Source organism: Sarcophilus harrisii, chromosome 3 (genome assembly GCF_902635505.1).
Source record: "Sarcophilus harrisii chromosome 3, mSarHar1.11, whole genome shotgun sequence".
In the NCBI taxonomy this organism is placed as follows: Eukaryota; Metazoa; Chordata; class Mammalia; order Dasyuromorphia; family Dasyuridae; genus Sarcophilus; species Sarcophilus harrisii.
Genome location: NC_045428.1, coordinates 440975291 through 440997431, shown reverse-complemented (window position 1 = coordinate 440997431; position 22141 = coordinate 440975291). Strand labels below are relative to the sequence as shown.

The 22141-nt window shown below is 35.1% G+C and overlaps 1 protein-coding gene across 2 annotated transcripts in view; it reads right to left on the bottom strand.

Annotated features, from left to right (window-relative positions):
- Window positions 1-22141, bottom strand: part of SPATA13 (spermatogenesis associated 13) — a 143195-nt gene that overhangs the window by 88254 nt on the left and 32800 nt on the right. The window lies entirely within an intron of this gene.

Genomic DNA, 22141 nt, shown 5'->3' with positions numbered 1-22141 from the left:
AAAATGTCCTGTTGTTTATAGAAATAGCTGTTCTTAGGTTTTATCCTTCTATAAAACTGTAAGGGCATGGATGGTTTCTTAAATAAATTTTGTATCTCCTCAGTACCTAGTAACATGCCTTGCACACAGATGGTGTTTAATTAAATGCAGGCTGAATGAATAACTGATATTATGATGATAAGAATGCTTTAAGTTGTACAATGGATAGAGTTCTGGATCTGAAGTCAAGAAAACTTGAATTCAAATCCAGACTCAGATACTCACTAGCTGTGTGACACTGGGCAAGTCACTAACTTCTGATTTTCCATATTATCTCCAAAATGGAGATAATAATAGCACCTACTTCCCTATACTGTTGTGAGGATAAAATGAGATCGTATCTGTAAAGTACTTCGCAAAATACAAAATACCATATAAACACTAGATATCATCAGTATCCTGTCAATCAGGCAACACTTTGTAGGGCAAATTGCAGGAAGAAAAAGTACAGGCAGGTAATCTATCTAAGAAGCAACTGCAAACAGCCAACCATGAAGGACTCAAATTAAGCTGGTGGCAAGAAGAATAGTACAAAATGCAAAAGATAGCATTGCAAATGAGGACTCCTAAGAACTTGGTAACTTATTAGATATGGGAGACAAAGGAAATAGAAGAGGCAAAAGTAACTGGGTGACTAAGAGAATAATGGTAGCTGTAACATAAATTTTTCTTTAACTGTAAGACATTTGCCTTATATTTGAACTGGCTTATTACATGCTAGAAATGTTCCCTCTTCTCCCTTCTGCTTCATGAAATCTCTCATTTCCCTTCAGACTCAACTCAAGCCACACATTCTCCTCAACTTCTCTCCTGAATTTATTTTACACTTATTCTGAATATAGTTCTTTAATGATCATAAGGAAAAACTGCATTCATATGGTATTTTAAAGTTTTCAAAGCCTTTACTTATATTATCTCATTTGATCCTCACAACAACCTGGTGAAGAAGATGCTATTATTATTTTTAGTTTATACATAGGGGTGCCAACAGAAATAAAGGATTTGTATGATTCACATTGCTAGTAAGGGATTGAAGTGGGATTTCAACTCCAGTCTTTCCGACTCCAAGTATGGCACTCTATCCCTGTACCCCAAAGTATATAATATTGATAGTTCCATGGGCATTGTTCCAAGTATCATTGTTCCATGAGAGCAGGGATTGTGCCAATTTTTGTTTTTTACACACATGCCACCCAGTATGGTTGCTGGTCCATTAAAAGTGCTTAAAAATGCTGATTGACTATTGGATGGATGATGTAGGGAAGGAGAACAATCACTGAAGAACAGAAAATGGGGAAAATTGATACACTTAGGGCCATGGTCTTTAGAAAAGATATCTCTCTGTTCAACCCTGCTGAGAGCAGAAAGAGAACCTGAGACCAGTAGTTTTAGGAAGAAGCATAGGTGAAGGTCAGTCACTTTGGAGGACATCTCATTTCACCTCTTGGAAGGGTAAGATCAAGTCCTACCTGGTTTTTCTTCCCATAATGGTGTTTGGGTAATGGATATTTGGGGGAATCTCAGTGACAAGACAGCCCTATTCAGTTGGATTTGATTTAGGGATGAGGTTTCACAGCCTCTCTTCATCTCCATTTATAGTAAGACAGCTTTAAGTAATAACAGGCAGTCTTAGTCCGTGTGCCCAAGTAATTTTACAAATTATCACAATTTTTTCAAGATATCATTTTCTCAATTGCTGGGTTAACTAAAACAAATTCAGAAATTCTAAGTTCCTAATTAGGGCAAATTAATTTTAGAACACTAGTTATTTGCTACATAGTTTATGCTACTTTACCTCATGAATGCTGAAAAAGGAAACCAAAAAAGAAAGCAAATAAGACAAGAGGCACTTTTACTGGAATTTCTGAATTATGTCCTATGTTCCATTATTCACAACTAATCTTTTGACCTCCACTAAATAATGAGTCCATAATTCAATCAGTGATTGTGTAGACAGTTCTGTGAGTTATGGGAAACCAGCCAGAAAAATTTATGCACAGAACCACAAGAATGAATTTTAGATTATGGAATATGGAAAAGTGGATTGTCTTAAAGTTGCATTTTACTGAGCTATGAATTTTAGACTATAACAAGGCTTCTTAGTGGCATGGAGAATTTCTTGAAAATAACTATCAGATTTTTTTAAACAAATGCTTATTTTGGAACTTTAAATCCATTAATGTAAGAGGTTTAATGTCCATGTGACAAGGAAGGAGATTATCTAACATACAATTCAAATAGATTACAGGAAATGAGACACTGGGTAGAGAGATTACAAATTGAGTAATGTCAAAGTAACAAAAACATGGTGTATTAGATTTGTATCAGAAGTCCTGGATTTGAACCCTGGCCCTAATACTTACTTGCCACAAGATGCTGGGCAAATCATTGAGCATCTCTGAATTTCAGTTTCCTCATCTGTAAATATGGATATAATAACCTTAAATTTATTTAAGGCAACTCTAACTTCTCTTGTGACCTCCATTCTCACATTTTCAATTGCTTAATGGGCTGCTCATACTAGATTTTCTGTTGTTGCTGTTAAGTCATTTCAGTCATGTCCTATTTTTTAGAACCCCATTTTTGGTTTTCTTTGCAAAGACTGGAATGTTTTCCCATTTCCTTCTCCAGTTCATTTTATAGGTCAGAAAACTGAGGCAAACAGGATTAAGTGATATGTCCAGGGTCACAGGAAGTGTCTGAGGCCACATTTGAACTCAGGAAGATAAGTCTTGATTCCAGTCCTGGGACTCTCTATTGCACTATCTCACTGCCTTGAATGTCCTCAAAATATCTTAAATTTAGCATGTCCAAAACTGAACTTATTGTATTTTCCCTAAAACCTTCCCTTCTTTCAAACTTTCCTCATTGTCAAAAGCACCTCCAAGTGACCAAGGGGCACAATGTGGATGTCATTCTCATACCCTCATCCTCTCTTACCCAGCCCCCTTGCCCAATCTGATTGCAAATCTACTTTCTATCTTCACAATATCACACAAAGACATCTTCTCCTGTCACTATCCTTCTTAAAGGCCCCCATCATCTCCCACCTGGACTATCACACTAGTCTGCTACTTGATTTCCATGCCTCAAATCTTTTCCTACTATTCCTATCAGCTATCAAAGTGATCTTCCATGTCACTCTCCAACTCAATCAACCCAAGTGGTTTTCTATTACCTCCAAGGTCAAATATATTTGACTTGAATATGCTTGGCTTTTAAGCCCTTCATATTCTAGTCTTCTTTCTCTCCTCCATGTAATATGTGGACACTGCCCTCCTTTCTCTACCTCACACACAAAAGTCCATTTACGAAACTCTATGCATTTTCACCAACTTCCCTCATGCCTAGATTCTCTTCCTATTCTTCTCTATTTCTGGCTTTCTTCAAAACTAAGCTAAAATCCCAATATATGTAAGAAAACTTTCCTAAGGATTCCTTAATCTGTGTGTTTTCCTTCTGAGATTATATACAGTTTATTATATATGAGGGCAGTTAAGTGACATAATAGATAAATCACTGAGCCTAAAGTCAAGAAGATCTGAGTTCAAATCTATGTGATACTGGGGAAGTCACTTCACCCCATGTGTCTCACTTCCTCACCTGTTAAATGAATTGGAGATGAAAATGGCAAACCACTCCAGTATCTTTAACAAGAAAACTCCAAATGAGATCATGAAGAATTGGACACTATTCAACAACAATATCCTCTATATCTCCTCTACTTACTTTTTCTCTTCCATTAGATTGTGAAGCTCCCTAAGAATAGAGACAATGATTTTGTTTTACATTGTATTCCTCAGTACTAAGCAAAGTGCCTGGCAAATAGTATGTGATCAAAAGATTCTTGCTGACTATCTATCTCTACCTATTTCTGATGATTATTATAAGGAAAGTCCTTTGTGAACTTCAGAGAGCTGTAGATACATAAACTGTGATTACTCTTCTTCTAATCATATAGTTCCTCGCCTTTTAGGTTTAGAAGTTGAATTAAGGTCAGATTCCCTAACTGGGAAGTTTTGAGAAAGGAAATTCTCAGATAGGCATTAGGTTAGATTACCTCTGAAGAACCCTTCTAACTCTGGTATTCTGATGAATTTCTAGGGACTCTAAAGGAAAAGGCATTTTATCATTTAAAAAAACATAACAAAAGCCTGAGATTTAGAGTTGGAAGGGTTCTAAGGCTTCATCTGGTCTAACCCCATCCTTTTATAGATGAGGCCCAGAAAAATCAAGAAGGCAAGAAGACATCTCCAAGATCACACAGGGATTTGCAATTTACTAGATGTATGTACTATTGGGGCAGATAACATACCCTCTGAGCCATAGTTTCCTTACCCATAAAATAGGAGTTTGACCTAGACAACCTCAAAGGTCTCTTCCAACATATAAGTATGGTTTGGCTAATTGGGATTTCCTACCTCTCTTTCCTTCTTCCCATATAGATTTACAGTTTTAGAATGTGAGAATAGTCAAGGAATTGATTTTAATTTCTCTCATTTAAAATGTGTTCTTTTAGTTAAAATGACATTTACATATTATTTTATGAGGTCTCTTTACAGTATTTGGCACAAAAACCTAATTTGGGTGATACACAAAGGCAGCATATAATGATGCCATTAATAAAAAAAGAAAGTGGTTTCCAGGAACTCATTCAAGACCAGGGCTCCCCTTACTCACCACCCACTTAAGCCAAGCTATTCAATCTGGTCAAACATTATTTATAGCTTACTTTGTTAAAAATTAGTGCTGTTATGGTGCTCCTATTCTGGAGACATTACATATACACAAAATGAAGAAGAGATTTTGTGCATAACAGAAGACGTTAGCATTTTTGGGTAAACTGAGCACTTCCTGTTGCTAACTATAAAACTGTGTACTTCATCTCATCCAGCAACTCAGAAAAGTAAATTGGTCAAAAGGACCCAGCAGATTGGTAAAAGAGGTAAAATATGGAGGGAAAAGAAGTGGGAAAATTTTAAACATTTCTCAGTCTGCATCAATATCTCTTCATAGAATTCTCAGCCTCTCAGGAAGGAATGATCCTTCAGTCCTGTCAGGAAAAATTTCTCATCCTTTTTTCTCCTGCCCATTAAAAAGTACTACCAGAAACGTCCATTAGATCATATCCAAGTGAATGTGCCCAAGGGGGCAGCTAGGTGGCACAGTGGATAGAGTATTGCGCCTAAAATCAAGGAGACTCATCTTCATGAGTTCAAATCCAGCCCCAGACACTTATTAGCTGTGTAGCCCTAGGCAAGTCGCTTAACCTTGTTTACCTCAGTTTCCTCATTTGTAAAATGAGTTGAAGAAGGAAATGGAAAACCCTACAGTATCTTTGCCAAGAAAAAACTCCAAATGAGATCATAGAGAATTTGAAACAACTGAACAACAACAAAAAATGACTACCTCATTTGGTCATGTTGAGAATTTTCACTTTTTTTTTTTAATTCATAGGATCATTAATTTAAAGCTTGAAGAGATTTCAGAGGTTACCTAGTTCAATTCCCCCAGTTAACAGTTCAGGCAATAAAAATTTATTATGTGAGCTAAGGCTAGAAATTAACTCGGGTCTAATGCTCTTACCACTGTACCACCTAACAACCTACTCCAAGTTTGCTCTCTATCCATTGTGCTTTTAAGTTAATTTTGCCCTAATATAAGAAAGAAGAATTCAATAGGATGCCTTAAGACATTCCTTGCCTGAAACCTAAACATTAAAGACTTCTGCATGGGCCATTAGGTGCTAAGAATCTTTCATTCTCTTACATACTATGGGCTCTAGGCTTTATACATATTATAGATGAAGAAACTGAGGCAAATAGGATTAAGTGACTTGTCCAGAGTCACATAGCTATACTAACACCCACAAAAAAGTACTCCTCAATAAATTAAAAAAAAAACAATCCACAAAAATCTAAATTTCTAAAAACATATTTGTGATTTCATAGAATTTCAATTTGGAAAAGACCTTCAAGATTCTCTAGTCCAAGCTCTTCATTTTATAGAAGTCTAGAAAAATAAAATAACTTGCTAGTCAAACATTATTAAAATGGCTACTTATTAATAACTAGAATAATAATAAGTACTATAAGTAATAATTGCTAGCAATTATATAGAACTTACTGTGTGCCAGGCACAATGCTAAGTGATTCACAATTATCTCATTTGATCCTCACAATATCTCTAGGAGATAGGGGTTGTTATTATCCCCATTTTACAGATGAGGAAACTGAGGCAAACAAAGATTAAATGATTTGTCAAAAATGCAACAGTATGTCTGAGCTGAATTTTAATTCAGGTCATGCTGCTGGTTAGTAAAATGGATAGAGTATGGGACCTGGAGTCAGGAAGTTATTTTTGTGACTTCAAAGATGGCCTTAGACACTTATTAGCTATGTGACTTTGGACAAGTCACTTAATCCTATTTGCCTCAGTTTCCTCATCTATAAAATTGAGCTGGAGAAGGAAATGGCAAACACTCCAGTTTCTTTGCCAAGCAAACATCAAATGGGGTCATGCTGAAACAATTGAACAACAACTTCCTGACTCTAAGCCATTGTGTTCTATCCATTGGGCCACCTAAGCTGCTAAGGTTTACAAATTGGTTTGAATAGATTATCTATTAAGAAAACTCACAAAAACTTTAGGAGTTGGATATTAAAAGCATTACTACTTTTGAAGATGAAGAAAGTGACTTTCAGTAAAAATCTGCAACTTGCCTATGTTTTCACAAAAGGCAAGATTTGAATCCAGATCTCTCTTACATCTAAGTCCAGTGCTCTTTCTACATACCATAAAGTCTGCTCTCTATATATATCAACATAAATTACAAAAGGGAACTGCAGAAAGGTCCAGAATAGTGTAGAGAGTATAAGCTTGAATATAGATATTCAATGACTAGTGCTCTCCTTCCACTCCTATCTCCCCATGCCCCAAACAGTTCGTTCACAAATAAATAACCACCAGCCTGCAAGGCAGAGAAAATGTACAGCTAATGCCTTTATGATATTAAAACTCACCAAGACCCAAGATAAATCACAAATGAAAGGCAGGGAGGAAATTAGCCTTGGAGCACAAAAGAAAAGAATCCTGGGAAGAGGTAAAAGTTGGCTGAGCAAGGTGATAAAATGCCTGAGAAATCTGGATCAGAGTGGAGAGCTACTCTTGAGATAGGGAGCAAATTGCCTGAGGTTCAGTTTGACCTAAATGGGGACAAGAATGAATATGAGCTACAACTATTTATTAGCCAGAGGTTTTTAGGCAAAATATTTCTAGGATAGAATTGGCCATAAGAGACTGGATAAAGAGGCATTCAGGAACACAAGATCCTATGGAATCCCTCTCCTAAATTATAATCTACATTTCTTGGATCTATTTTACTAAACCTATATATAGCCTTCCCCCTGATGAATACTCTTATCTTTAGTAAAGTTACCTTTGCTGCGTTAAACACAATTAACTTGAAGCTATAATGTTGTTGTTATTGTTGTTATTTTTACTTTTCAACTTATGATTGGTCCAGGATTAGAGCTGAAAAACCAACCCCCTCATTTTATGAAAAAGTAAACAGACCTGGGGATGTGGAGTGATTTGGCCCAAGGCCTTATATGGTGAATCCAGATCATTTTACTCCAAAATCCAGCAATCTTTGAATTGTGCCATGTTGCTACCAGGACAGTAGTTAGAGTATCAGACTTAGAGTCAGACTTATCTTCTTGAGTTCAAATCCAGCCTCAGACACTTAGTATCTGTGTGATCCTGGTCAAGTCACTCTAACTCTGCCTCAGTTTCCTCATCTGTAAAATGAGCTGGCAAGGGAAATCTTTGCCAAAAAATAATGGGATCACAAAGAATCAGGTAAAACATGTTGCCTCTAATGACAACAGGAAAGGCTGAGCTAAAGCAACCCTAAAGTCGTGGGGTGGTGATCTAAGGAATGACAAGGATATCAGAGAGCTTGATATCTCATCAAAAACAACCTTTCTTTCTGTTCAGAGGATAGAAGCAGCAGTTGAGACACAGCCAGTCACAGAGGCAGCTAGGGAGAGAAGTCTGGAAACCTTGAAAATACAGCAACTATAAACAGCCTGGTTTCTGAATGAGTCAGAGGTAGCCTGTAAATTCCAATCCTCTACAGTAGAGGCCATTTAGACACAAAAAAAGTCAAACTGTGCTTAGTACTGAAAACTTAATGGTGAGGCAAATAGAATAAACAGTTATTCAGCTTCTTCTCTGTGGGGGACAAGAGTAAGAAGGGTTGAGATAAAGAAGGAAAGTATCAACATCATGGATTTGTTTTTTTTTTTTTTCTCTCCTTATCTTCTTCTTTTATTATTGTTATTCTGAACTTTGTAAATATCCATAAACATAAACATTTCCACATACAAAGAAAATAAAGGATTATCTACAAAAATGTGAACCATTATTAAATATAGATTATTTATTTTTTATAACTATATATTGATGGAGATATGGTTAGAAGAACTGCACATGTCTGATCTACATCAGATTGCTTGCTGTCTTGGAGATCCAGGGAGAAAAATTAGGAACACAATGTTTTGCACAGATGAATGTTGAAAACTATCTTTTCATTATTAAAAAAAAAAAAAAACTATTTTTGCTGTTACAAAAAAAAAAAAAGAAAACAAGTATATATTGAATTTGATCCAATCCTTACTTATGTCTCTTTCTGCTCTTCTATATATTTTTAAATGTTTCATTGATATTTTCTTACTTCTCTATAGTTATGTACTATTCTCCATGATCACTTTTCCCCTTCTCCATAAGAAACCTCCCTTGTGAAGAGAGAAAATTTGGAACTCAAAAATTTTTTTTTCAATGAATGTTTAAAAATCTTCTTTCTATGTTACTAAGGAAATATGAAATATTAAAAAAAAAACCTCTTTTGCACAAGTAGAGCCAAGCAAAACAAATTTATACATTGGTTGCATCTGAAAAGTCATGTCTCTTTCTGCACCTACAATCAAATTTTTTGCCAAAAGAAGGAAGCAGACTTCAATATTGTTGTTCAGGAGTTAGGATAGATCACTTCATTGATCAGAGTCTTTAAGTCTTTCATAGTTGCTTTTCTTTACAATATTATTATTATGAAAAACTATTCTCCTCTGCATCAGTTCCTACAAGTCTTTCCAAGTTTCTCTTTTGCCATTTTTTACACAGCAATATTCCATTACAGTCACATGCCACAATGTATTTAGCCATTCCCCAACTGAGGGAATTTTGTTTTGTTTTGTTCTTTGCTACAACAAAAATTGCTGCTATAAATATTTTTAGACATAGAGATCCTTACCCTGTCTTTCATCTTTGTTTGGAATATTTACCTATATGGAGTTCAGTGACTTTCAGAGTGAAGTTTCAGTTTACTTTCCAGAATGACACAACATTGACTTTTATAAATTAAAATCATGTTCATATTTTATTTCTCTTCTACTTGCAGGAAAGTGAGCTATTTTCCTGATTCCTATGTTTTCCTTTAAAAGTTGTTTTTTGAAGGCTTTCTTTACATTTTTATTATTGTTGTTACTACAGTCAGAGTTTGGAAACTCAATCTTGTAAAGTAGACTAATGCTTACATTACTTTGAATAACCTGAGCTATTACTAACACATTCAGGGGGGCATAAAATTCAATTTTCCCTTGACCCCACTGCTTTACAAGTCAGAAATGTGATAGTTTTGTTTTTTTTTTTTTTAAACAGCTTGACAGTGGAGTGAATGTTTCCTAGGGAGATAACTTCCTTGAATTCAATTTAAGGTGAAGGTGCTAACTACTTCCTGTGGAGAAACTGTTTGCCTCCTTAGTTTCTTCCCAGTTCCCTGAGGTTTAACAATCATCCCTACCCATCTATTATTTAGAGATAATAAAACGTGCTAGTATTCACTTTTGCTTGGGATCAGAAAATATTAAAAATGAAATACAAATCAGGGAAAGGGTCTCCTGCCTTACTTCTATTCATATCAATAAATTTGAAAACTATGATTTTTTTTTTTTTTGCAATCATGAATATCTAACTAAGGAAGAGAGGAAGACTATTAACAAGATGGGAAGTTACAAATTTCTTTTTTTGGAAAATCATTCATTTCTTGCAATATAAAAAAATCACAAAATAGTGCTTTATGTTTGCATGACTAACTAATCTATTAAAGTTGGTGAAGAGGCAAAGAGAAAGGAAACTCAATAATTAGCACTATAATTCATTCAGTTAATTACCATGACTCATGAGAAATGGAAAGTGTGGGACTAAGCCAGAAGAATAGCCAGGGTTCAGGTAAAAGAGAATTTTAAATGTTGGGCTAAGAAAGTAAATAATAATGAGAAATACCACTTAACCGTACTATATATCTCAGCTAAATTTATATGTCACTGAGAGCAAAATTGTTTTTTCTTCAATTTCCCCATTCTTCTAGAATGTTCCACTCTCTCTGTCACCATATCCCTGACTTTGAATGTTTGCAATATCGATTTAAAGGGGGGGGGGGGGGGGAACCTTTGGCTATGGTTTAACTAACATTAACTGTAAAAGAAGAGAAAAACCAAAAAAAAAAAAAAAAAAAGCCAGATCTGGGTCAAAACATGCACACACATACACACACACTCCCATGGATGATTATATATGTGAATATAATCCTGATTGTATATTTTCCCCTTAATGCTTATTAGCTATGCATGTGAAAACAGTGAAAGCAGTTGGGAAGCTGAAGTTTTGGCTGTTCTCCCAACATGGCAACTGTGATTTGAGATTTAGAAAGCTGAGTTTTAGCTCTAACAATCTTTTTTTGTGAGAGGAAGAGAATGCCTTTGAGCATCTTATGTCTTTCTGCATAGAATTTATAGGAAAGACAGTTGAAGAGCTTTATTCTTATGTCATTTCCTCCTTTTCTGGAAAAAAAAAAAACAGGATGGTTATCTTGGCACTGATATTTGTTCTTTGGATATATCACCTTAACATGTCAAACAGGTTTGTTGGATAGTGAATAAATGCATGAGGTTTTTTGGTTTTTTTTAAAGGCCTGAATTCAGTGTTAGCTCTTCAGAGTTTTATATATTCAAAAGTCACAGAATAATATCTTTATCAACTACCTTCTCACTTCCTATCTCCATTCATTCAACAAGCATTTACTACACTGGACTATGTCCTTCTGAAAAAAGTCAAAGATGATCAGTATTTCATCTTTATTTCAAAGCAGAGACACCTCAAACAAAAATCTCCTCAAATTTTGTTTTATGTCTTTGAAGTATTTTATAAACTTTACATAATGAAATGTATTTTTTTTATATGAAAAAGATAGAGTTTGACGGGTGGGTGGGAGGTTGTTTGTTTATTTTTAAGAGAAAAAGAATTAGAAGGAAGTTCATGGGCACCCCAAATAGACTGCTTATGGGGGACGTAAAGAGGGACAACATGCTATGAGGTATAATGATATAATGATATAATAATGATTGGACAGATTTCAGTTTGAGTCACTCAAGAAAGCTCTTGCTTCAATGAGTCTGTGATATCATTCATGTGTTCTGGAAAGAAAAAACAAGAAACTTACATATTTGCCCTCTTTAAACTGGCCAATGAAGTATTTATCTTTCTTTGACCTATTCTGGTACAGTGGAAAGACACACTGGACTTAGCACCCTAAGGACCTGGATTTAAATTCCAACTCCACTATTTATTTACTATTTAAAACTAGGATAAGTCATTTCATCTATAGGAATCTGTTTCTCAATTGGCAAAGTAACAATGATAATAATAATCAGCATTTACTTAGTGCTTTATGATTTGCAAAATCCTTTACAAATGTTTTCTCACCCTATTCTCTCAAAATCCTCATTTTATAGTTGAAGAAATTGAATCAGACAAGAATTAAGTTCCTTGTCCAGGATGACACATTGTAAGTGTTAGGGAACAGATCTGAACTCAAGTTTTCTTAACTATAGGTCCAACATTCTATCCATTTCACCACCTAGCAAGGTGTTATTATAAATAAGCAAAAAAAGCCAGATTCAGAAAGATTAGGTGACTTCCCTGCCCAGGATGATACAACTAGCAAAGGTCTGAATGAAGGCTTCCTGGGATTCCAATCCAGCTATTCCTGATTCTAATTCTAGTGCTTGGAATATCTCAAATAAGGATGTGGCCTAGTTTCTTGCTCGTTGATTTTATAGGTAGAGAAAATGAAGAATACAAAAATAAAAGGACATTTCTTGTTGCCAGTATCAGAGAACAACTTACAAGCTGGGTTGAGAGATGGCATCTAACATATCCTAAATCAGAGTGCAGTGCTCTAGACAACTGAGGTATCTACCACTCATGGATTCTATTGGCCAACTACCTTCATTCCCACCAACTGTCCCTTCCCCCTATATTTCTCTAACCACAAGGTTCCAAGAAGACAAAAGAGATCAAATTATTAACTTTAAGGAGAACGTGTCACAGCTATAGTGGCCAATTTCCCATTATAATAAAAGACAAAATATTTGTTCTCTGTATGCCATAAATACAGGGAAGCTATATTGTTTTCCAAACAAATGCAGAAAATGAAACTCTTCTAAAGAACAGTATTAAGTATCAGCCATTGTACTGTGCTTCCCAAAGTCTTAGAGAAATAAAAAATAAACTTAGAAACGTGACACATAATCCCACACTACTGCCTGTTCCTTTTTTTTAAAAAGTTATTTTATTGTAACTTTTTATTTATAAAACATATGCATGAATAATTGACCCCTGTAAAATCTTCAGCTCCAAATTTCTCCCTCCTTCTCCCTACCTTCTCCCCTAGATAACAGGTAGTCCAATACATGTTAAATATGTTAAAAATATATATTAAATCCAACATATGTATACATATTTATACAGTTATCTTGCTGCACAAGAAAAATTGGATCAAGAAGAAAAAAAGAAAAAAAACATGAGAAAGAAAACAAAAATGCAAGCAAACAACAAGAGAAAAAGTGAAAATGCTATGTTGTGTTCCACACTCAGTTCCCATAGTCCTCTCTCTGGGTATAGATGGCTCTCTTCATTATTGAACAACTGGAACTGGTTTGAATCATCTCATTGTTGAAGAGAGCCACATCCATCAGAACTGATCATTGTATGGTATTGCTGTTGCCATGTACAATAATCTCCTGGTTCTGCTCATTTCACTTAGCATCAGTTCATATAAGTCTTTCCAGGCCTTTCTGAAATCATCTGTTGACTACCACTTGTTCTAAGAAGGACTCTGAAAAGCATATGGGAATACACAATCTAACTAAAGCAATAAGAGATTCAGTTGGTTTTAATGTTATTTTATAATAATATATTTGAATCACATATAGAATTGTGAGTTATTTGGTTATTGAAACCCCTATTTTCCTAAGATTTTGTTAGTTTATACTTATACTAGTTGGGCAAATCCATAAAGAATCCTATTGTCTAAGTGCTTTACAAATAACATCTTATTTGATCCTTACAATAACTCTGGGAGACAGTTGCTATTATTAACTTCACTTTACAGTCAAAGAAGAAGAAACTGAGGCAAAAAGAGATTAAGCAACTTACTCAGAATCCTAAAGCTATTAAGTCTCTCAGGCCAGTTTTGACTTCTAATCTTTTGGACACCAAGCCCAACACTCTCTGTATTGTACCAATTGGCTGCCTTTTTTATATGCCTGGTACTTAAAGGCAAAAATGCATCCCTAGCATCATAGAGCTCATAGTCTAATGAGGGAGACAACATGTAAACAACTCTGTATATGCATGAACTAGATGAAAGAAGATAGCGTGTTAAGGGGGCTCAGTAGATAGGGTGTCAAACCTGAAGTCAGGTAGACTCATCTTCCTAAATTCAAATCTGGCCTCAAGTACTTACTGTGTGACCTGGACAAGTCCCTTAACTCTGTTTGCCTCAGTTTTCCCCTCTGTAAAATGAGCTGGAGAAGGAATGGTGAACCACTCCAGTATCTTTGCCAAGAAAATCACAAATGCGGTCAAGAAGAGTCAGACAGGAATGAATAACAACTGAATAACAACAAAGATGAAAGGTACCTCAGGAGGAAGGCACTAGCAGCAGTGGGGGTGGGGTGAGGAAGAAACAAGAGGGGATCCTGTAGAGTGTGAATTGAACTAGGTTTTAAGGAAAATCAAGGAAACCAGTTGGCAGAAGTAATGGAAGAGAGAATTCCAAGCAAGAGGATAGCCAATGAGAAAGCATGTAAATTGGAGGATTTACTATTGTGTTCAAGGAAAGGCAAGAAAAGCCAATGTTGGTGGATCACAGTTTATAGGGAGAAGTAAAAAGCCAGATTGTGAAGAGTTTTAAATATCAAATTAAGAATTCTATGTTTGATCCTGTCAGTATTGGTGAGCCACTGAAGATTACTGAGAGTGGGGAGATTATATGTTCACACTTGCACCATAAAAAACAGCTTTTGCAACTGAGTGAGGGGTGGATTAGAGTAGGGAGATAATTGAGGCAGAGACCAGCAAAATACTTCAACAATGCAGGCACTGATTACTATAGTTAGAGTATAATCTAGGGCTGAGGAGTGGAAAGGAGAGGTGTTGTGAAGGCAGATAAGACAAAACTTGGCAAGAATAATCTCCCCGAGGAGAGGAATAATAGTCCCTAATCACCTCAGTCTTTATATCTCCATTTTTGTTGTTGTTCAGTCATGTCCACCTCTTCCTGACTTCATTTAGGGTTTTCTTAGCAAAGATATCAAATTGATTTGCCTTTTCTTCATTTTATAGATGAGGAAACTAAGGCAAACAGGAATAACTGACTTGTCCTCGGTTACACTGCTGACAACTGTGAGGTCAGATTTGAATTCAGGAAGATGAGTCTGACTCCAAGCCCAGCACTCAATCCGATGTATCACCTAGCTGCCCCAAAATGGCTAGTAATGCTTTAAAGCTTGCAGATATTATCTCACATGATCCTCCCAATAACACTGAGAAGTAGGGTTGTTATCCTTATTTTAAATAGGAAGCGGAGGCAGGCAAAAATTATATGATTTGCCAGGATCACACAGCTAATAAGTGTTTTAGAAAGGATTTCCTGACACCAAGACCCAGTTATTGAACCACTAAGTGCCTGCTAATAGGCATTTAAAAATTCCTTGTTGATTTGCTATATATGAAGAATATTGAAGCAAACTGTCAAATTTGCCTATCTTAGATAAGAAAGGGTACTATTAGCACATGTAGTATAAATAAAATATAAGATATCATAGGACTTAAAGGTAGAAAGGTCATTATGGAATATCTAATCAGCCTTCCTTGTCACAAGGGTCACAAAGACAATGGGATGAAAAGTGGAGATTTAAACCCAGGTCTTTGGCTTCTAAAACAATGTTCTTTCAGGGAAGCTCTAGACTTTAGAAAAGCAGTTCTCGAGATTTTGGGTTTTTCTTTACCCTCTCAAAAATTATTGAGACCTTTCCCCAAGAGCTCTTGTTTATATGGAAGATAGATATAGATAAATATATAGATACAAATATTTATCATAGTAGAAATTGAAACTCATAAACTTTTAAGGTATTTATTAATTCATGTAAAATAACAATAATAAAACACATTTATACATAAATAACATGTAAAAATGAAAAACTGCTATCTTTTCCAAAGGAAAAAATTTAGTGAGAATGACATCATTTTACAAGAGGTTTTTGCAAACCTCTTTAACGTTTGGTTTAGTAGAAGACAGATGGATTCTAGTATCTGCTTTCTGCATTCAAACTGTTGCAATATGTTGTTTTGATTGAAATATATGAAGAAAATCTGGCCTCACACAGATATGTAGTGGGAAGGAGGAGGAGTATTTTAATAGGCAAATAAAATCATAGTGTTACTATGAAAATAGTTTTGACCCAGAGGACTCCTTGAAAGGGCTTACAGGACCCACAGTGGGCCATTCCCCTCCTCCACCATGCCCCAATACATTTTGAGAGTCACTAGTCTGCTGTGATATGTATGGGTACCCTGCTATAAGTAGAGACACTCTGAAATTTAGCACTTATATTTTGCTCTTATGACTTCTGGCAATGAAGATTATTAGCTAAGCACTCTAAAAATAGAAGGCTCCTAATATTTATCGCTTACCTCCTTTCACCAACAAAAGGATTTAGGGGCTTCTGGGGAAATATCATGAGACAGTGTAAAGAATACTAAATTTAGAGTGGCTTCACCTCTTAGCTGTCACTAGTTGAATGGCTTATATAAATCCTGTCATCTCTCTAAGCATCAGTTTTTTTTTTTTTAATTTACCAAAGCAGGATAATATCTATTCTATTATAAAAGATTATTGGTAGAAAAGGACTTTCTTTGTAAATCTTAAAGACCTATGGATCCACCAATTGAAGCACAGCTGAACAAGTTTTGATATATAAATGTAATAGAATATTCTTCTACTAGAAGAAATGATGAGCAGGCAAATTTCACTTGGAAAGATTTACATGAACTGATGCTGAGTGAAATGAGCAGAACCAGAACAACAGCAACTGCAACATTGTGCAATGATCAACTATGAGTGATTTAGCAATACAATGATCTAAGACAATTCCAAAAAACTTTAGGTAAAATGCCATCTACATCCAGAGAAAGAATTATAGTCAATGTTTTAGTCAAAGTACACTACTTTCACTTTTTAAAATTTGTTTTTTCTTTCTTGAGGTATTTCCTTTTTGTTCTGATTCTTCTTTCCCAATATGACTAATATGGAAATATGTTTAATATGATTGAACATGTATAACCTATATCAGATCGCTTGCTGTCTTGGGGAGGGGAGGTAAGGGAGAGAGAAAAATTGGGAACTCAAAATTTTATAAAAATGAATGTTGAAAACTATCTTTACATAATTGGAAAAAAATACCATTAAGTGAAAAAAAAAAGAAAGAACTATAAAAATATGTGTTGCTGTTCTCTTTATACTATTCTCTTATGATTAGGGCAAACCTCTTTGTCCATTCCTGTGTTATTCTTTGGAAGCAAAATATCTGATACAACATTATTTTATTATGGTATTGAGCATGCCAGATACCTATATTCACAAATTCCAAATCATTACATCAGCTACAAAGTTTTTTGCCTATTTCTGTCAAGCAACATTTTTAGAATCAAAGAATATGAAAGGTAGAAAGCCTTGGGAAATTATTTATTTTAATCTTTTTATTTTACAGGTGAGGAAACAGACCCAAAGAATTTTAAAATCTTTAATATGCCATTTAATCTCCCTGAATCTCACTTTTCTCATCTGCAAAATGAGAATAATAATACTTACATTACCTTTGTCACAGATGATGCAAAGAAAATACATTGTAAATCTTAACACATTATATAAATATTTCGGGATGAAAAGGGGTAAGGAATTTATAATTTGGTATTGGGAACTCTTGATGAGAAACATTTTTTGTTTTGTTTTGTTTTTAATTGATGCAGGTAGAGATCCAAAGAAGAAGGGTTAGGGGAAAAAAAAAATCCAGCATTCTTCCCATTCCCTGGGATTTTAGTCAATCTGTAAACAATATTCATTAACTGCAACAACAGACTTGAGGTAGCATAAGAATAAATAGAATTCCTAGGGTAAACTGAGAGAGAGGAAGCACAGCTTTATGGAAAGGGCCCTACCCTCAAAGACAATAAGCCCTGGTTGGGTTCAAATCTCATCTATAACACATATTATCTGTATGATTCTAAACAAATAACATAATCTTCCAGGGAACTCTCTAAATCCTTAATTTGAAGATAAGTTATGGAATTACACTGGTAAAGATTTCCTCATCTGGTAGTTTACCATTTATCAGTTAAATCACAGTCCCTATCTCTATGGTTCCCTGCAATGAAGCCTGATATGGGTTTTTGGGTTCATTTGGACTGCTGTTTAAATAAATTAATGAATCAGAAGAAGATTCAATAGCAAAGATTATTATCATGAAGTATGTAAGGGAAGCAAATAATTTTAGATCTGAAAGAGGATTCAAATGTAATTTATTCCAATATCTTCATTTCACAGATGAGGAAACTGACCTAGAGAGACTTACATAAATTGTTCTAAATTGCTCAGTTTGTAGCTAAACTAAAATGAGAATGTGAGTCTATCACTTTACATAATTTCTTAGTAGATCATGCTAACATTCTTTGGACTGTCTGTGACACAATTTATATTCAGAACAAACTTGCTCCTATATCATAATGATACTTTTTATGAGTATCAGTAAATGGAATGGAGGAGGGGAAAGGAGACAAAAGCCTGAAGGGTTATAAAGTATACAATTCATTCATACAATTATTAATTAAGGAAGAAAATAGGTATTTATTAAATGTCTGTTATATCAGTATGGTGTAAGAGTGGGAGTAGGGAAAGGAATAAGCATTTAAAAAGCACCCACTACATGTCAGGTACTTCAGTAATCACTTCTTACAAATATTATCTCATTTGATCCTCACACCCTGGGAAGTAGTTGCTATTGGAAACTGAGGCAAGAAGAGGTTAAGTTACTTGGCAAGAATCACAAGGCTGGATTTGAATTCATTATCCTTACTTCAAATCTAGTGCTCTATCCATCAGCTGTACCTATTTAAGTGACTACTTTGTTTAAGCACAATAAATGTAAAGAAGAAAATAAAATTATGCTATCCCTGAGGGAAGATGTATACATTCTACTGAGAGAAAAAAACAGGCTTGGTGATAAAAATCGAATCTATGATTCCACATGTATAGGGAGCCCTTAAGAGAGGAAACTTCCTCTCCCAAGCAAGTCAGTACAATCTTTGTAATTAATAATGGTCTCAGAAAATTATGAGGATCACTGAAAGGGGAAGTGATATAACCAGGATTACAAAGAGAGGTTGTGTCAGTTAGTCAACAAACATTTTGTTGTTGTTTTTGTTCAATTGTTTTCAGTCCTGTCCTATTCCTTATGAAGCTATTCCAGGTTTTCTTGGCAAAGATACTGGATGATCTGCCATTTCCTTCTCTATTTTACAGATGAGGAAATTGAGGCAAACAAGATCACACAGCTAGTAAGTGTCTGAGGCCGGATTTTACCAAAGGAAGATAAGTCTTCATGATTCCAGGCCCAGAACTCTATCCACTGTGCCACTTAGGTGTCTTGATCCAATATAACTTTTCATTTTACAGAGGAGAAAACTGAGGCAGAAAGGGTTAAGTGACTTGCTCAGGATCACACAGCTATCTGAAATCAAATATGAATTGAGGTCTTCCTCAAAAACCTGGTGCTTTATCCACTTTATCCACTGTACTACCTTCCTGCCATAGACATAAACACACACACACACACACACACACACACACACACAAAATCAACATTTACTTTGTGCCAGGCACTGTGTTAAAAGCTGTGACAGAAAGAAAAGGGAAAAAATCTCTGTCTCAGAGGAGCTTGGTTTTATAAGGGGATACATTCAAACCACTATGTAGATACAAAATATATACAAGAAAAATCAGAGGGAAGACACTAATATCACACAAAAGAAATGCAAAGTAATTGGGGAAGAGGGAAAAGGAAGGATGAAGGCACTAGTAACTGGGCTGAGAAAAAAAGGTAATGGAAATGGGAAAGTAGGAAGCTGTGAGGTGGAAGAATCAAGACAACAGGTCTGCTTTTAAGAATAAAAATGTGCAGATTATATGAATTATATATGTTATATTTTATCCTGAGGTTAAAAAAAAAAGAACAACAAAAAGAAAACAAACAAAAAAACAGCTTTCAAATTCCCTGTCCAAGAGGCCCTGCTACACAATGCCAGAGGCAAAAAGGGGCAAGGAAAATATGGAACCTTCCTTGTATTTCAAAAAGAATCCCTGAGTATTAATGGGATTAGAAACTACAGTGACATTACTCACTGGGCTGACCTAATTGCTAAAGGAGATCTTGGAAACGATTTGTCTCACTGCATGTTTGTCTGGATTATTGAGGATAAAAAAGAGAGGCTGTTTAATGACTGAAGGAAAGCATAGTTGGAGTAGAATTTGCTCTCCTGACCCAACTCCAGCCTCATTATTTCTTCAAGGTTGAAAATCAAGGGGAAATCTACTTCATAGAGTTTTTGCTAACATCAAGACAAGTGCTTGGACATATTCAACACATATAGGACTGCTTGCCATCTAGGGGAGGGGGTGGAGGGAGAGAGGGGAAAAATTGGAACAAAAGTGAGTGCTTGGGATAATGTTGTAAAAAAATTACCCTGGCATGGGTTCTTTCAATAAAAAGTTATTATAAAAAAAAAAAAAAGAAAGAAAAAAAGAAAGAAAGAATTTTATGCAGAAAAAAAAAAAGACAAGTGCCTGGCACCCATACAATACATAATGACTGACTGATTGATATAGACTATTTAATTGTGTAGGGATTATTGTTCTCTGATGAAATTATCACACACAAACACATATTGGTACATATATAAATCCATGTATATGTGTCAGTACATAAGCAAATCTGTATACTATATGTATATTAGTCATATGTTGAAGATTGGATCTCAGTGCTTCCTCTTTGAAAAGCTCATAACTCACTCCTACATGTTAAGCTATGCAATGGATAGAGCTTTAGCCCTAAAAGAATATGAAAGACCTTGAATACAAATCCAGCCTTAGATATTTACTTTGTGATGCTAGAAAAATCACTTAATCTGTTTGCATCAGTTTCCTTATTTATAAGACTAATAGTAATAGTACTAATTTACTAAAGTAAAAGTAATAATAGTACCCACTGCTAATGATTGTTGGGAAGATCTAATTAAAAAAAAATTGTAAAAAGTGCTCAGTACAACTCCTGGCACATAGTATAGGATTTATATAAATATAAATGTTAGCCATCATTATTATAATTATTATCCATAAATGTTAGCCATCATTATTATAATTATTATCTAGCCTCAGACTATTAGCTGTTTGACCTTGAGGAAGTCACCTTCTTGCCTCAGTTTCCTCAAGTTTAAGATGGGGTTCATAAAAAAACCTGGATAGCTCTATGTAGTACAAAAGGTACAGCTCTGGACCCAATCAGGAAAACTTCAGTTCAAATCCAACCCCAGACACTTACTAGCTGTGTGACTGTGCAAATCACTTAATATTGTTTGCCTGAGCTTCCTCATCTGTAAATGGGCTGTAGAAGGAAATGGCAAACCACTTCAATATCATTGCCAAGAAAACACAAAATTGGGACACCAAGGTGACTCTATGGACAGAGCGCCAGCCATGGAGTCAGGAAGACATCAGTTCAAATTTAGCCTCAGAAACTTGACACTTACTAGTTGTGGGGCCCTAAAGCAAATGACTTAACCCCAGTTGCCACATACACAAAAAAGAAAAGAATGAAAACCCCAAAATGAAGTCAATGAGAGTCAACAATGACTGAACAATTCCCTGCTAAGCAAAGCCTACCACCTCATGAAGTAGCCTTTCCATTTTTGAGTAAGTTTAATTTTAGGAAGTTTTTCCTTTACATCATGCCCAAATGCCTTATATCAATCATCTACCATACAAAAATATAAAATGTTTTATTTATATGCTTTTAATTCTAACAACACAGATATGCAGTGTATTTCAAGTTTTGCAAAACATTTTGCCTATACATAATTGTTATTCAAATAATACTTTGAAGTGAGTGGCTATTACCATCAACATTTTAAAGATTAGGAAACTGAGGCTCAGCAGAATAAGCAATCTGCCCAAGGCCACATAGCTAGTAAGCATCTGAAATGGGATTCAAAACTAGGACTTCCTGACCACAGGTCCAAAGTTCTATCCACATTACACTAATGGTAAAAATAAACAGATAAATAAGTAAATAATTCTCTGCCCCATATTCTCACATAGTGAGCAGGAGGGAAGTTGAAAATGGACTCCATCCCACATTCTTCCTTATACTAATGTCTTTTTTTCAACCTGATCTAAAATAATTTTATTCCTCTATACCACAATTGCTTCAATATGATGATTAGGTTAAACTAGAATATATCTCAGGTCTCTTCTGGGGGAAACCTCTCCCCTGACCCCCCAGAATTTTATCAGTTTAAAAATAAAAAACTACTTTTTTAGGACTCTGCTAGGAAACAACATTTTACACTAAATTCAAGTATGTTTCAT